The 15,084-nt window shown below is 33.9% G+C and overlaps 1 protein-coding gene across 7 annotated transcripts in view; it reads right to left on the bottom strand.

Annotated features, from left to right (window-relative positions):
* The window catches only part of AKT3 (AKT serine/threonine kinase 3), a 406,801-nt gene that overhangs the window by 105,655 nt on the left and 286,062 nt on the right, over positions 1-15,084 (bottom strand). The gene's annotated exons all lie outside the window — the stretch shown is intronic.

Raw genomic sequence — 15,084 nt, 5'->3', positions numbered from 1 at the left:
TCTTCCATCCTGGAAACAGAGCCCTACTTTAACAAAAAGTTTAAAAATGGATTGAAAAAGATTCTGACCATAGAAAGTGACTATGGTGAAAAGGAAGTAACAGTTTCCAGATCACATGAATCAAAAGACATACAGAGAAGACAACAAAATCAAAGATCTCACTTCCAAAGCTTTCAAGAAAGAGCACAAGGATTTTGAAAATCAAGTAAGAGAGGTAGAGAAAAAATTGGGAAGAGAAATAAGGATGATGCACAAAGTACAGAAAGCCAATGAGGAGAAGAATACCACAAAAAAGCAAAATTAGCCTAATGGAAAAGGAAGTATAAAAGCTCACTGAGAAAAATGATTCCTTAAAAATTAGAAGTGAACAATGGGAAGATAATGACTTTATGAGTAATCAACAAAGAATCAAATAAAATCTTAAAAAAAAGAAAAAGGAAAAAAACAATGTGAAACATCTCATTAGGAAATCAACTGACCTGGAAAATAGATCCAGGAGAGATAATTTAAGGATTATTGAATTATCTGAAAGCCATGATCAAGAAAAAAAAAAAAAAGAGTCTAGACATTACCTTTCAAGAAATTACAATGGAGTGGAGCCAAGATGGCAGAGAGCACACCTGCTTCTTTCTGATCTTCTCTCTGGACCCTCAACTAATTACCAAATTCAATCTCTGAATTAGTTCTAGAATGGCAGAATTCATGAATATTTGGAATACAGCAAATTAACAGCAAAAGGTAATTTCAAAGATTGCCAGAAAAGGCCTATTTTGGTTGGGCACAGAGGGAGGCGAGATGTACAATGCCAGCACATGCTGTGCAGATCCAGGGCAGGGTGTGGTCTCTGCAGGGAGGTGCAGACTCTGTATGGTGGAGACTCTATGGGGAGGACTCTACCACAGGGTTGGCCACTCTGCCCTGATTTCTGTTATGGGTATACATAGAGAGTGCGTGAATTAAGACACCTCTGAGATATCACTACACACCTGTCAGATTGGCTAGAGTGACAGGGAAAGATAAAGATGAATGTTGGAGGGGATGTGGGAAAACAGGGACACTGATACATTGTTGGTGGAATTGTGAACACATCCAGCCATTCTGGAGAACAATTTGGAACTAGGCTCAAAAAGTTATCAAACTGTGCATACCCTTTGATCAAGCAGTGTTACTTCTGGGCTTATATCCCAAAGAAATACTAAAGAAGGGAAAGGGACCTGTATGTGCCAAAATGTTTGTGGCAGCCCTGTTTGTAGAGAAGCTGGAAAATGAATGGATGCCCATCAATTGGAGAATGGCTGGGTAAATTGTAGTATATGAATATTATGGAATATTATTGTTTGGTAAGAAATGACCAGCAGGAGGATTTCAGAAAAGCCTGGAGAGACTTAAAGGAACTGATGCTGAGTGAAATGAGCAAGACCAAGAGATCGTTATATACTCCAACAACAATACTATATGATGATCAATTCTGATGGACCTGGCCATCTTCAGCGATGAGATAAACTAAATCAGTTCCAGTGGAGCAGTAATGAACTGAACCAGCTACACCCAGCAAAAGAACTCTGGGAGATGACTAAGAACCATTACATTGAATTCCCAATCCTTATACTTTTGCCCACCTGCATTTTTGATTTCCTTCACAGGCTAATTGTACAATATTCAGAATCCGATTCTTTTTGTACAGCAAAATAATGGTTTGGTCATGTATACTTATTGTGTATCTAATTTATATTTTAATATATTTAACATCAACTGGTCATCCTGCCATCTAGAGGAGGGAGTGGGGGGAAGGAAGGGAAAAATTGGAACAAGAGGTTTGGCAATTATCAATGCTGTAAAGTTACCCATACATATATCCTGTAAATAAAAGGCTATTTAAAAAAAGAGAAAGAGAGAGAGAGTGCATGTATAATTTGATTTTACTGTCATAATATAAAAAAGGAATTAGAGGTGGAAAAGGGATTGTACCAGAAAAAAGGAAAAGTGGAGGTAAAATGAAGGAAATTACATCTCACGAAGAAGCAAAGAAAACCTATTATAATTGAGGGAAAGAAGGGAGGAGGTTAAACATTGTGTGAATTTACTCTCATCGGATCAGCCTCAAAGAGACAATATTAGACATATTTGGTTTAGAGAAACTTCTCTCATCTTATTGAAAAGAGGGAGGGGGGGGAAGCAAAAAGGGAAGAGGTAGGCTAAATAGAAGGGAAAATAAAAATAGTAGGGGAAAGATATGACAGGGGGAGGGACTCTCCCTAAAGAGGGAGGGCTATGTGAGGCAAGTGGTGCTCATAAGTTAAATACTGGGGAAGAGGGAAAGGGCAAAAGGAAAGAGAAAAATATAATCTGGAGATAATAAGATGGCAGGAAATATAGAATTGGAAGTTTTAACCATAAATGTGAATGTAGTGAACCCCCTCCCCCCATAAAGCGGAGGCAGATAGCAGGCTGGATTAAAAGTCAGAATTCTACAATACGTTGTTTACAGGAAACACATTTAAAGCAGAGTGATACATACAGAGAACAGGTAAAAGGCTGGAGCAGAATCTATTATGCTTCAGGTGAAGTTAAAAAAAAGCAGGGGTAGCCATCCTGATCTCAGATCAAGCAAAAACAAACATTGATTTAATTAAAAGAGATAAGGAAGGAAACTATATCTTGCTAAAGGGCAGCATAGATAATGAAGCAATATCAATACTAAATACCACTTTAGTGGTATAATATGGAAATTCCTAACGGAGAAGTTAATAGAGCTGCAAGAAGAAATAGACAGCAAAACTATAATAGTGGGAGATCTCAACCTTGCTCTCTCAGAATCAAATAAATCAAACCACAAAATAAATTAAAAAGAAGTTAAGGAGGTAAATAGAATACTAGAAAAGTTAGATATGATAGATCTTTGGAGGAAATTGAATGGAGACAGAAAGGAGTATACTTTCTTTTCAGCAGTTCATAGAACCTATACAAAAACTTACCATATATTAGGGCATAAAAACCTCAAAATCAACTGCAGAAAGGCAGAAATAGTAAATGCATTTTTTTTCAGATCATGATGCAATAAAAATTACAATCAATAAAAAGCCAGGGGAAAATAGACCCCCCCAAAAAAAATTATAACTAAACAATCTCATTCTAAAGAATAAATGAGTGAAACAACAAATTATAGACAAAATAATTTCATCCAAGAGAATGACAATAATGAGACAACATACCAAAATTTGTGGGATGCAGCCAAAGTGGTAATAAGGAGAAATTTCATATCTCTAGAGGCTTACTTGCATAAAATAGAGAAAGAGAAGATCAATGAAATGGGCTTGCAACTAAAAATGCTAGAAAAAGAGCAAATTAAAAATTGCCCAATCAAATACCAAACTTGAAATTCTAAAAGAGATTAATACAGTTGAAACTAAAAAACTATTGAATTAGTAAATAAAACTAAGAATTGGTTTTGTAAAAAAAAAAAAAAAACCAATAAAATAGACATTTAGTAACTTTGATTAGAAAAAGTTAAGAGGAAAATCAAATTGTTAGTCTTAAAAATGAAAAGGGAGAATTTTCTACCAATGAAAAGGAAATCTGAGCAATAATTAGGAGTTACTTTGCCGAACTTTATGCTAATAAATTTGATAACCTAAGTGAAATGGAGGAATACGTACAAAAATACAGATTGACCAGATTAACAGAGGAGGAAGTAAATTGCTTAAATAGTCCTATTTCAGAAAAAGAAATAGAACAAGCTATTAATGAACTCCCTAAGAAAATATCCCCAGGACCAGATTGATTTACATGTGAATTCTACCAAACATTTAAAGAATAATTAACTCCAATACTATATAAACTGTTTGAAAAAATAAGGAATGAAGAACCCCTACCAAATTCCTTTTATGACACAGATATGCTACTGATACCTAAACAGGAAGGATGAAGACAGAGAATGAAAACTATGGACCAATCTCCCTAATGAATATTGTTGCAAAAATATTAAATAAAATATTAGCAAAGAGATTACAGAAAATTATGTTCAGGATAATAGACCATGACCAAGTAGAATTTGTATCAGGAATGCAGGGCTGGTTCGATATTAGGAAAACTATTAGCAGAACTGGCTATATCAATATCCAAATTAATAAAAACCATATGATTATCTCAATAGATATAGAAAAAGCATTTGATAAAATCCAACACCCATTCCTATTAAAAACATTAGACAGTATAGGAACAAATGGACTTTTCCTTAAAATAGTCAGTTGCATTATTTAAAACTGTCATCATATGTAAAGGGGATAAACTGGAACCATTCCTAATAAGACAGGAGTGAAACAAGGTTGCCCACTATCACCATTATTATTCAATATTGTATTAGAAATGCCAGCCTCGGCAATAAGAGATGAAAAAGAGATTAAAGGAATTACTGTAGGTAATGAGGAAACCAAATTATGACTCTTTTCAGAAGATATGATGGTCTACTTAGAGAACCCCAGAGAATCAACTAAAAAGCTATTAGAAATAACCCACAACTTCAGCAAAGTTGCAGGATACAAAATAAATCCACATAATTCATCAGTATTTTTATACATCACCAACAGAATTCAACAGCAATAAATACAAAGAGAAATTCCATTTAAAATAACTGGCAATAATATAAAATATTTGGGAATCTATCTGCCAAGGGAAAGTCAGGAACTATATGAGAAAAACTATAAAACACTTTTCACACAAATAAAGTTATATCTAAACAATTGGAAAAATATCGAATGCTCTTGGATAGGTTAAGAGAATATCATAAAGATGACAATACTACCTAAACTAATCTATTTATTTAGTGCTATACCAAGCACTACATATACCAACTATTTTACTGACCTAGAAAAAATAACAATAAAATTCATCAAAAAAGATCAAAAGATCAAGAATTTCTTTCTTACTTTTTTCTTAAAATTATAACTTCTTATTGACAGAACATATGCCTGGGTAATTTTTTTACAACATTATCCCTTGCACTCACTTCTGTTCCAACTTTTCCCTTCCCTCCTTCCACTCCCTCCCCTAGATGGCAACCAGTCTTATACATGTTAAATATGTTATAGTATATCCTACATACAATATATGTGTGCAGAACTGAACAGTTCTCTTGTTGCACAGGGAGAATTGGATTCAGAAGGTAAAAATAACCTGGGAAGAAATACCAAAAAACAAACAGTTTACATTCATTTCCCAGTGTCCTTTCTTTGGACATAGCTGCGTCTGTCCATCATTGATCAATTGGAAGTGAATTAGATCTTCTCTTTATCGAAGATATCCACTTCCGTCAGAATACATCCTCATTCAGTATTGTTGTTGAAGAATATAATGCTCTCCTGGTTCTGCTAATTTCACTTAGCACCAGTTCATGTAAGTCTCTCCAAGCTTCTTTGTATTCATCCTGCTGGTCATTTCTTACAGAACAATAATATTCCATAACATTCATATACCACAATTTACCCAACCATTCTCCAATTGATGGACATCTACTCATTTTCCAATTTCTAGCCACTACAAAAAGGGCTGCCACAAACATTTTGGCACATATAGGTCCCTTTCCCTTCTTTAGTATCTCTTTGGAATATAAGCCCAGTAGTAGTACTGCCAGATCAAAGGGTATGCACAGTTTGATAACTTTTGGGGCATAATTCCAGATTGCTCTCCAAAATGGATAGATTCGTTTACAACTCCACCAACAATGGATCAATGTCCAGTTTTTCCGCATCCCCTCCAACATTCATCATTATTTTTTCCTGTCATCTTAGCCAATCTGACAGGTGTGTAGTGGTATCTCAGAGTTGTCTTAATTTGCATTTCTCTGATCAATAGTGATTTGGAACACTCTTTCATATGAGTGGAAATAGTTTCAATTTCATCATCTGAAAATTGTCTGTTCATGTCCTTTGATCATTTATAAATTGGAGAATGGCTTGATTTCTTATACATTAGAGTCAATTCTCTATATATTTTGGAAATGAGGCCTTTATTAGAACCTTTAACTGTAAAAATGTTTTTCCAGTTTGTTGCTTCCCTTCCAATTTTGTTTGCATTAGTTTTGTTTGTAAATGGTTTTTTAATTTGAAGTAATCAAAATTTTCTATTTTGCGATCAATAATGATCTCTAGTGCGTCTTTGGTCACAAATTCCTTCCTCCTCCACAAGTCTGAGAAGTAAACTATCCTGTTCCTCTAATTTATTTATGATCTTGTTCTTTATGCCTAAATCATGGACCCATTTTGATCTTATGTTGGTATATGGTGTTAAGTGTGGGTCCATGCCTAATTTCTGCCATACTAATTTTCCAGTTTTCCCAGGAGTGTTTGTCAAATAAGGAATTCTTTTCCCAAAAGGTGGGGATCTTTGGGTTTGTCAAACACTACATAGCTATAGTTATTGACTATTTTTGTCTTGTGAACCTAACTTCTTCCACTGATCAACTAATCTATTTCTTAGCCAATACCAAATGGTTTTGATGGCTGCTGCTTTATAATATAGTTTTAGATCAGGTACAGCTAGGCCACTGTCATTTGATTTTTTTTTCATTAATTCCCTTGAAATTCTCGACCTTTTGTTCTTCCATATGAATTTTGTTGTTATTTTTTCTGGGTCATTAAAATAGTTTCTTGAGAGTCTGATTAGTATAACACTAAATAAATAAGACTAGTTTGGGGAGTATTGTCATCTTTATTATATTTGCTCAGCCTATCCAAGAGCACTTAATATTTTTCCAATTATTTAAATCTGACTTTATTTGTATGGAAAGTTTTTTGTAATTTTGCTCATATAATTCCTGACTTTCCTTTGGTAGATAGATTCCCAAATATTTTATGCTATTGATGGTTATTTTGAATGGAATTTCTCTTTGTATCTCCTGCTGTTGGATTTTATTGGTGATGTATAAAAATGCTGAGGATTTATGGGGATTTATTTTGTATCCTGCAATTTTGCTAAAGTTATAAATTATTTTTAATAGCTTTTTACTAGAGTCTCTGGGGTTCTCTAAGTATACCATCATATCATCTGCAAAGAGTGATAGTTTAGTTTCCTCATTACCTACTCTAATTCCTTTAATCTCTTTCTCAACACTTCTTGCCAAGGCTGGCATTTCTAATACAATATTGAATAATAATGGTGATAGTGGGCAACCTTGTTTTACTCCTGATCTTACTGGGAAAGGTTCCAATTTTCCCCCCATTACATATGATGCTGACACTTTTAAATGTATGTTCCCAACTATTTTAAAGAAAAGTCCATTTATTCATCTCCTTTCAAGTGTTTTTATTAAGAACGGACATTGAATTTTATCAAATGCTTTTTCTGCATCTATTGAGATGATCATATGGTTTTTTATTAATTTGGTTATTAATATAGTCAATTATGCTAATAGTTTTCCTAATATTGAACCAGCCCTGCATTCCTGATATAAATCCTACTTGGTCATAGTGTATTATCCTGGGGATGATTTTTTGTAATCTTTTTGCTAATATTTTATTTAAGATTTTAGCATCAATATTCATTAGGGAGATTGGTCTATAATTGTTTTTCTCTGTTTCAACCTACCTGGTTTAGGTATCAGTACCATGTCTGTGTCATAAAAGGAATTTAGTAGGACTCATCCAATCCCTATTTTTTCAAATAGTTTATATAGCATTGGAGTTAATTGTTCTTTAAATGTTTGGTAGAATTCACATGTAAATCCATCTAGTCCTGGGGATTTTTTCTTAAGGAGTTGGTTAATAGCTTGTAATATTTCTTTTTCTAAAATGGGACTGTTTAGTCTATCTACTTCTTCCTCTTTTAATCTGGGCAAGCTATATTTCTATATATTCTTCCATTTCATTTAAGTTATTGAATTTACTGGCATAAAGTTGGGCAAAGTAACTCCTAATTATTGCTCTAATTTCCTCTTCATTAGTGGCGAGTTCTCCCTTTTCATTTTTAAGACTAACAATTTGATTTTCCTCTTTTTTTTTAAATCAGATTTACTAAGGATTTGTCTATTTTGTTGGTTTTTTCACAGAACTCTTAGTTTTATTAATTAATTCAATAATTTTTTTAATTTCAATTTTATTGATCACTCCTTTTATTTTTAGAATTTCAAGTTTAGTGTTTGACTGGGGGTTTTTAATTTGTTCCTTTTCTAGCATTTTTAGTTGCAAGCCCAATTCATTGACCTTCTCTTTCTCTATTTTATGCAAGTAGGCCTTTAGAGATATGAAATTTCCCCTTATTACCGCTTTGGCTGCATCTCACACATTTTGGTATGACATCTCATTATTGTCATTTTCATGGGAGAAGTTATTAATTATGTCTATGATTTGCTGTTTCACCCAATCATTCTTTAGTATGAGATTATTTAGTTTCTAATTATTTTTTTGGTCTATTTTCCCCTGACTTTTTATTGAATGTAATTTTCATTACATTGTAGTCTGAAAAGGATGCATTTATTATTTCTACCTTATTGCATTTGAGTTTGAGGTTTTTATGTCCTAATATATGGTCAATATTTATATAGGTTCCATGAACTGCTGAGAAGAAAGTGTACTGCTTTCTGTCTCCATTACATTTTCTCCAGAGAGCTATCATATCTAATTTTTCTAGTATTCTACTTACCTCTTTGACTGCTTTCTTATTTATTTTGTGATTTGATTTATCAAATTCTGAGAGTGCAAGGGTGAGATCTCCCACTATTATAGTTTTGCTGTTCTTCCTGCAGTTCTCTTAATTTCTCTTTTAAGAATTTAAATGCTATGCCACTTGGTACATATATGTTTAATATTGATATTGCTTCATTATCTATGCTACCCTTTAGCAAGATATAGTGCCCTTCCTTATCTCTTTTAATTAGATCAATTTTTGCTTTTGCTTGATCTGAGATGAGGATGGCTACTCCTGCTTTTTTTACTTCACCTGAAGCATAGTAGATTCTGCTCTAACCTTTTACCTTTACTCTGTTTGTATCGCCCTTGCTTCAGGTGTGTTTCCTGTAAACAACATATTGTAGGATTCTGGTTTTTAATCCAGTCTGCTAACCACTTCTTCTTTATAGGGGAGTTTACCCCATTCACATTTATAGTTAAAATTACCAATTCTATATTACTTGCCATCTTGTTAACTCTTGTTTATGCTTTTCTCCTTTCCTTCTCACTTACCCACCTCCCCAGTTTTAAACTTGTGAGCACCACTTGCTTCTCACAGCCCTCCCTTTTTACTATCCCTCCCCCTATCTTAGAGTTCCTCCTCCTATCTTACTCCTTTTCCTCACAATTTCTGTATTCCCTTCCACTTGGCTTACTCCTTCTCTTTTCACTTTTCCCCTCCCATTTTTCAATGAGGTGAGAGAAGCTTCACCATAAATGAAATATGTCTAATATTTTTCTCTTTAAGCCAATTCTTTTGGCAGTAAGATACACACTATGTTCATCCCCCTCCATTCTTTCTCTCAGATATAATAGGTTTCCTTTGCCTCTTCGTGAGATGTAGTACTTCCACTTTACCCTTTTCTGGGTATAATTTCCTTTCCACCTCTAGTTTCTAGAACAAAGTACACATGTGTTCTTCATATATCTTTATAGCAGAAATATAGTTCCCAAGATTTCTTTTTACCTTTTTAGGTTTCTCTTGAGTTCTATATTTTTAGATCAAACTTTTTGTTTAGTACTGGTTTTTTTCATCAAAAATAGATGAAATCACTTATTTCATTGATTCCCTGGAAAAAGATGCTCATTCTAGCTGGGTAAGTTATTTTTGGCTGCATACCACGATCCTTAACCTTTTGGAATATCATATCCCAGGCCCTTTGATCCTTTAATGTGGAATGCTGCTAGATGCTGAGTAATCCCTATTGTGGCTTCTCTATATTTTAATTGATTTTTTTCTAGCAGCTTGCAATATTTTTTCCTTCATCTGATAGTTCTGGAATTTGGCCACTGTATTTGATTTTAGGGTCCCTTTCAGCAGGTGATCAATGAATTCTTTCAATGTCTATTTTACCCTCTCTTTCTATGACTTCTGGGCAGTTTTCTTTCATAATTTCCTGGAAAATAATGTCCAGGCTCTTTTTTCATCATTTTTTTCAGGGAGTCCAAGAATTCTCAGTTTGTCTCTCCTAGATCTATTTTCCAGGTCTGTTGTTTTTCCAAGAAGGTATTTGACATTTTTTCCCAATGTTTCATTTTTTTTGGTTTTGCTTGACTGATTCTTGGTGTCTCCTCGAGTCATTCAATTCCATTTGTTCAATTCTGATTTTCAATGAAGTATTTTCTTCACTCACTTTTTTAATATCTTTTTCTAATTGTCCAATTGAGTTCTTTTATTCTATGGGATTTTTTTCCCATTTTACCAATTTTATTTTTTAGAGAGCTATTTTCTTTTTCCAGTTCACTAATTCTGTTTTTCAAGGATTTGATTTCTTTATCCACTCTATCTTTAAATGAGTGGGAATGACTTATCCAGACTCTCTTGCCAAGCTTCCCTTTCCTTTTCCCATTTTTCTTCTAACTCTCTTGTGAGAGCCTTTTTAATTTCTTCTATGAGAGTCATCTATGTTGAGGACCAGATCATATCTCCCCTATGGGGATTCATTTGGAGACAGTCTGTTTTTAGACTCCTCAGGGTTTAAAGTCTGCTCTCTATCCATATGGAAGCTATCAATAGTTAAGAGTGTGCTTTAATTTTTTGCTCATTTTGTCAAAGAAGAGTCAAATAAAACAAACTAACAAGAAAAACAAATGGTCTGCTTTTTTGGGGGGGGGAAGAGGGGAGAGTGGCTGGATGATATTACTGAGCTTCCTCGACAGACTGCAGGGGGCAGCAGCGAGGCACTAGCAGGACAGCGATGGCTGTGCTGTGTCTGTGCTCTGAGACTCAGAGCGTGCTGAGACACTCTGGGTGGGTGTGGCCAGGTTCCAAGAGACCCTAGCTTTTTGCGGTTATAGTCTTCACCCCCCTGTGTTTTTAGCTTCTCTGCTTGTCTGACAGGGCAAAGTATCCAATACTATAATAAAGCTCTCCCTGCAGCTGTGAGCTACCTGCCTTACTCTGTCTGCTGTGCTGTTGCTGCCTTCCTTGAGCTTGTGCCTGATCTAAAATTGTCCCCACCTATGATCAAAAACAGACCTTTTCTGGCAAATTTCCAGGATATCTTCTCTTGGTAATTATTTGTGGGTTTTTTTTTTTTTCAGTGATGCACTACTTCCACTATATGAAATAAATTATTCTGAGAGAAAACAAGGAGCTTAAGCAGATGTGTGTGTCCTCTCCGCCATCTTGGGTGGAAGTCAAAAGGTCAAGAATTTCAAGGGAACTAATTTTAAAAAAAATCAAATGAAGGTGGCCTAGCTCTATCAGATCTAAAACTATATATAAAGCAGCGGTCATCAAAACCAGTTGGGACTGGCTAAGAAATAGACTAGTTGATCTGTGGAATAGATTAGGTTCAAAGGACAAAATAGTCAATAACTATAGCAATCTAGTGTTTGACAAACCCACTTTTGGGGTAAGAACTCACTATTTGACAAAAACTTCTGGGAAAATTGGAAACTAGTATGATAGAAACTAGGTATTGACCTACACTTAACACCATATACCAAGAAAAGATCAAAATGGGTTTATGATCTAAGCATAAATAATGATACTACAAATAAATTAGAAGAACATAAGATAGTTTACCTCTCAGATCTGTGGAGGAGAAAGAAATTTGTGACCGAAGGAGAACTAGAGATCATTGTTGATCACAAAATAGGTAATTTTGATTATATTAAGTTAAAAAGATTTTGTACAAACAAAACTAATGCAGACAGATATTAGAAGGAAAGTGATAAAGTGGGAAACTATTTTTACATTCAAAGATTCTGATAAAGGCCTCATTTCTAAAATATATAAAAAATTGACTCAAATTTATAAGACATCAAGCCACTCTCCAATTGATAAATAGTCAAAGAAAATGAACAGACAATTTACAGATGAAGAAATTGAAATTATTTCTAGTCATATGAAAAGTGCTCCAAATCACTACTGATCAGAGAAATGCAAGTTAAGATAACTCTGAGGTACCTCTACACACCTCTCAGATTGGCTAAGATGACAGGAAAAGATAATGATGAATGTTGGAGGGGATGTGGGAAAACTGGGACACTGATGCATTGTTGTTAAAGTTGTGAATGAATCCAATCATTCTGGCGAGCCATTTAGAACCATACTCAAAAAGTTATCAAACAGTGCATACCCTTTGATCCAGCAGGTTACTACAGGTTTATATCCTAAAGTGATCTTAAAGGAGGGAAAGGGACCCACATGTGCAAAAATGTTTGTGGCAGCCCTTTTTGTAGTGGCTAGAAATTGGAAACTGAATGGATGCCCATCAACTGGAGAATGGCTGAATAAGTTATGGTATATGAATGTTATGGATTACTAGCAGGTGATTTCAGAGGCTTGGAAAAACTTACATGAACTGATGCTAAGTGAAACGAGCAGAACAAGAAATTGTTATACATGGAAAGAACAAGACTATAAGATGATCAATTCTGATGGATGTGGCTCTCTTCAACAATGAATTGATTCAGACCACTTTCAATTGTTCAGTAATGAATAGAGCCATCTACCCAGGGAGAGAGCTGTGGAAACTGAATGTGGACCACAACACAGCATTTTTACTCTTTCTGTTGTTATTTGCTTGCATTTTTGTTTTCCTTCTCAGGTTTTTTTTTCTTTCTAGATCCGTTTTTTTCTTGTGCTACAAGATAACTTTATACACACACACACACACACACACACACACACACACACACACACGGGATTTAACATATATTTTAACATGTATTGGAATACCTGACATCTAGGAGAGGGGGTGGAGGGAAGGAGAGGAAAATTTGGAACACAAAGTTTTGCAAGGGTCAGTGTTGAAAAATTACCCATGCATATGTTTTGTAAATAAAAAGCTGTAATAAAAAAAGAAAAAAAAAGAAATCATCAAATGTAAATGTTCTGATATTCTAGAATCAGAGGAAAGCATCTAAGAAATTGCTTAGATATAAATGTAACTTTAAAAACCCAATAATTTGTCTTTATAAATGAGTGGTATATTCTGAAGGGTGGAGCCAATATGGCACAGAGTAGACAGGACATTGCCTAAGCTCTTTCCAATTTCTCTCAAAATTAACTCTAGTTCAAGTCTCTGAAAGAATTTTGGAATGACGGAACCATAAACAAACAGAGCATAATAATTCTCCAGCTTAATATATCTTGGAAATATTTAAAAGAATTATCTCAATTGGGCAGGGGAAATATAGTCCAGTGTAGGCATGGTGAGCCAATGCTATGGGGACCTTGCAGGAGGCTCTTAGCCAAAATACAGCAGTGCTGATTACTCTCTTCTGGGTTCAGAAAGTTAGAGGATCAGTAGATCAGTTGTGAGAACTCCAATGCAACCAAAGAAAGTAAATTGTAAGTCTCCAAACCCCAATATAAAGGTGGGACTTGGCCAGGCTCATACTATACAGTGGGAAAGTCTGGATGAATTCTCCCATAAAACAGAAGCAGATGGCAAAGCTGATTAAATGCTTGAATCCTACAATATGCTGTTTACAATAATCACATTTGTAGGAGAGAGATACATACAAAGAAAAGGTAAAAAGCTGGAGGAGAATCTTTATGCTTCAGGTGAAATAAAAAATTCAGGAGTAGAGATCCTGATCTCAGATAAAAAAAAAAAAAAGCAAAAAATAGATTTAATTAAAAGAAATAAAGAAAGAAATTACATCTTGCTAAAACGTGCCACAGATAATGAAATAATATCAATACATCCAAATTCTTAGAAAAGTTTAAGTGAGTCAGAAGAAAAATAGACAGCAAAGTATACTAGTGAGGGATCTCACCTTCCCTCCATTGGAAGTAGATAAATCTAACCACAAAATAAACAAGAAAGAAGTTAAGAAAGGGAATAGAATTTTAGAAAAGTTAAATAGGATAGACCTTTGAAAAAAAACTGAATGGGGAAAGAAAAGAATACACCTTTTTCTTAGTGGTACATGGCACCTACACAAAAATTGCTCATGCATTAGAGCATAAAAACCTCACAATCAAATGGAGAAAGGTAGAAATAATAAGTACATTCTTTTCAAATTATGATGCAACAAAAATTATGTGAAGTAAAGGGCTATGGATAAAACAGATCAAAAGTTAATTGGAAACTAAATAATCAAATCCTAAAGAATGAATGAGTTAAACAAATAATCACAGAAACAATTGATGATGTCATCCAAGAGAATGACAATAATGAGACAAGATACAACAACTTATGGGATGCAGCCAAAGCAGTTCATGAGGAAAATTTTATATCTCTAGTTGCTTACAGGAGAAAGAGAAGATCAATGAATTAATTTTGACCCTAAGAAAAGCCAAGAAAAGATTTAACCTCCCCCCAATTAAATACCAAATTAGAAAGTCTGAAAATTAAAGAAGAGATTAATAAAGTTGAAAGTAAGAAAACTATTGAACTAATAAACAAAACTAAGAATTTATTTTATGAAAAAAAGATAAACCTATTTAGTTAATTGTATTAGAAAAAGGAAAAAGATGCAATTACTAGTATCAAAAATGTGAATTTACCACTAATGAATTAGAAATTAAAGTAATAATTAGAAGCTATTTTATCCAACTATATGCCAATAAATTTAATAATCTAAGTAAAATGGATGAATACTTGCAAAAATATTTTTTCCAGATTAATAGATGAGGAAACAAAATACTTAAACAAGCCATTAATGAACTCCCTAAGAAAAAAACTCAAGAGCAACTTGGATTTACAAGTGAATTCTATAAATATTTACATAAGAATTGATTCCAATACTATATAAAATATTTGGAAAAAATAGGGAAAAAAAGGAATCCTACCAAATTTCTTTTATTACATAGACATGATACTGATACCTAAACCAGAAAGGGCCAAAACAGAGAAAGAAAATTATATTAATTTCCCTAATGAATATTGATGCAAAAATCTTACATAAAATATCAGCAACCTATCACCAGGATAATACATTATAACCAAAGTCAAATTGATAT

This window comes from Antechinus flavipes, chromosome 4 (assembly GCF_016432865.1).
Source record: "Antechinus flavipes isolate AdamAnt ecotype Samford, QLD, Australia chromosome 4, AdamAnt_v2, whole genome shotgun sequence".
In the NCBI taxonomy this organism is placed as follows: domain Eukaryota; kingdom Metazoa; phylum Chordata; class Mammalia; order Dasyuromorphia; family Dasyuridae; genus Antechinus; species Antechinus flavipes.
The sequence above is the reverse complement of the archived record's forward strand: the minus strand, read 5'-3'. Positions and strand labels throughout refer to the sequence as shown.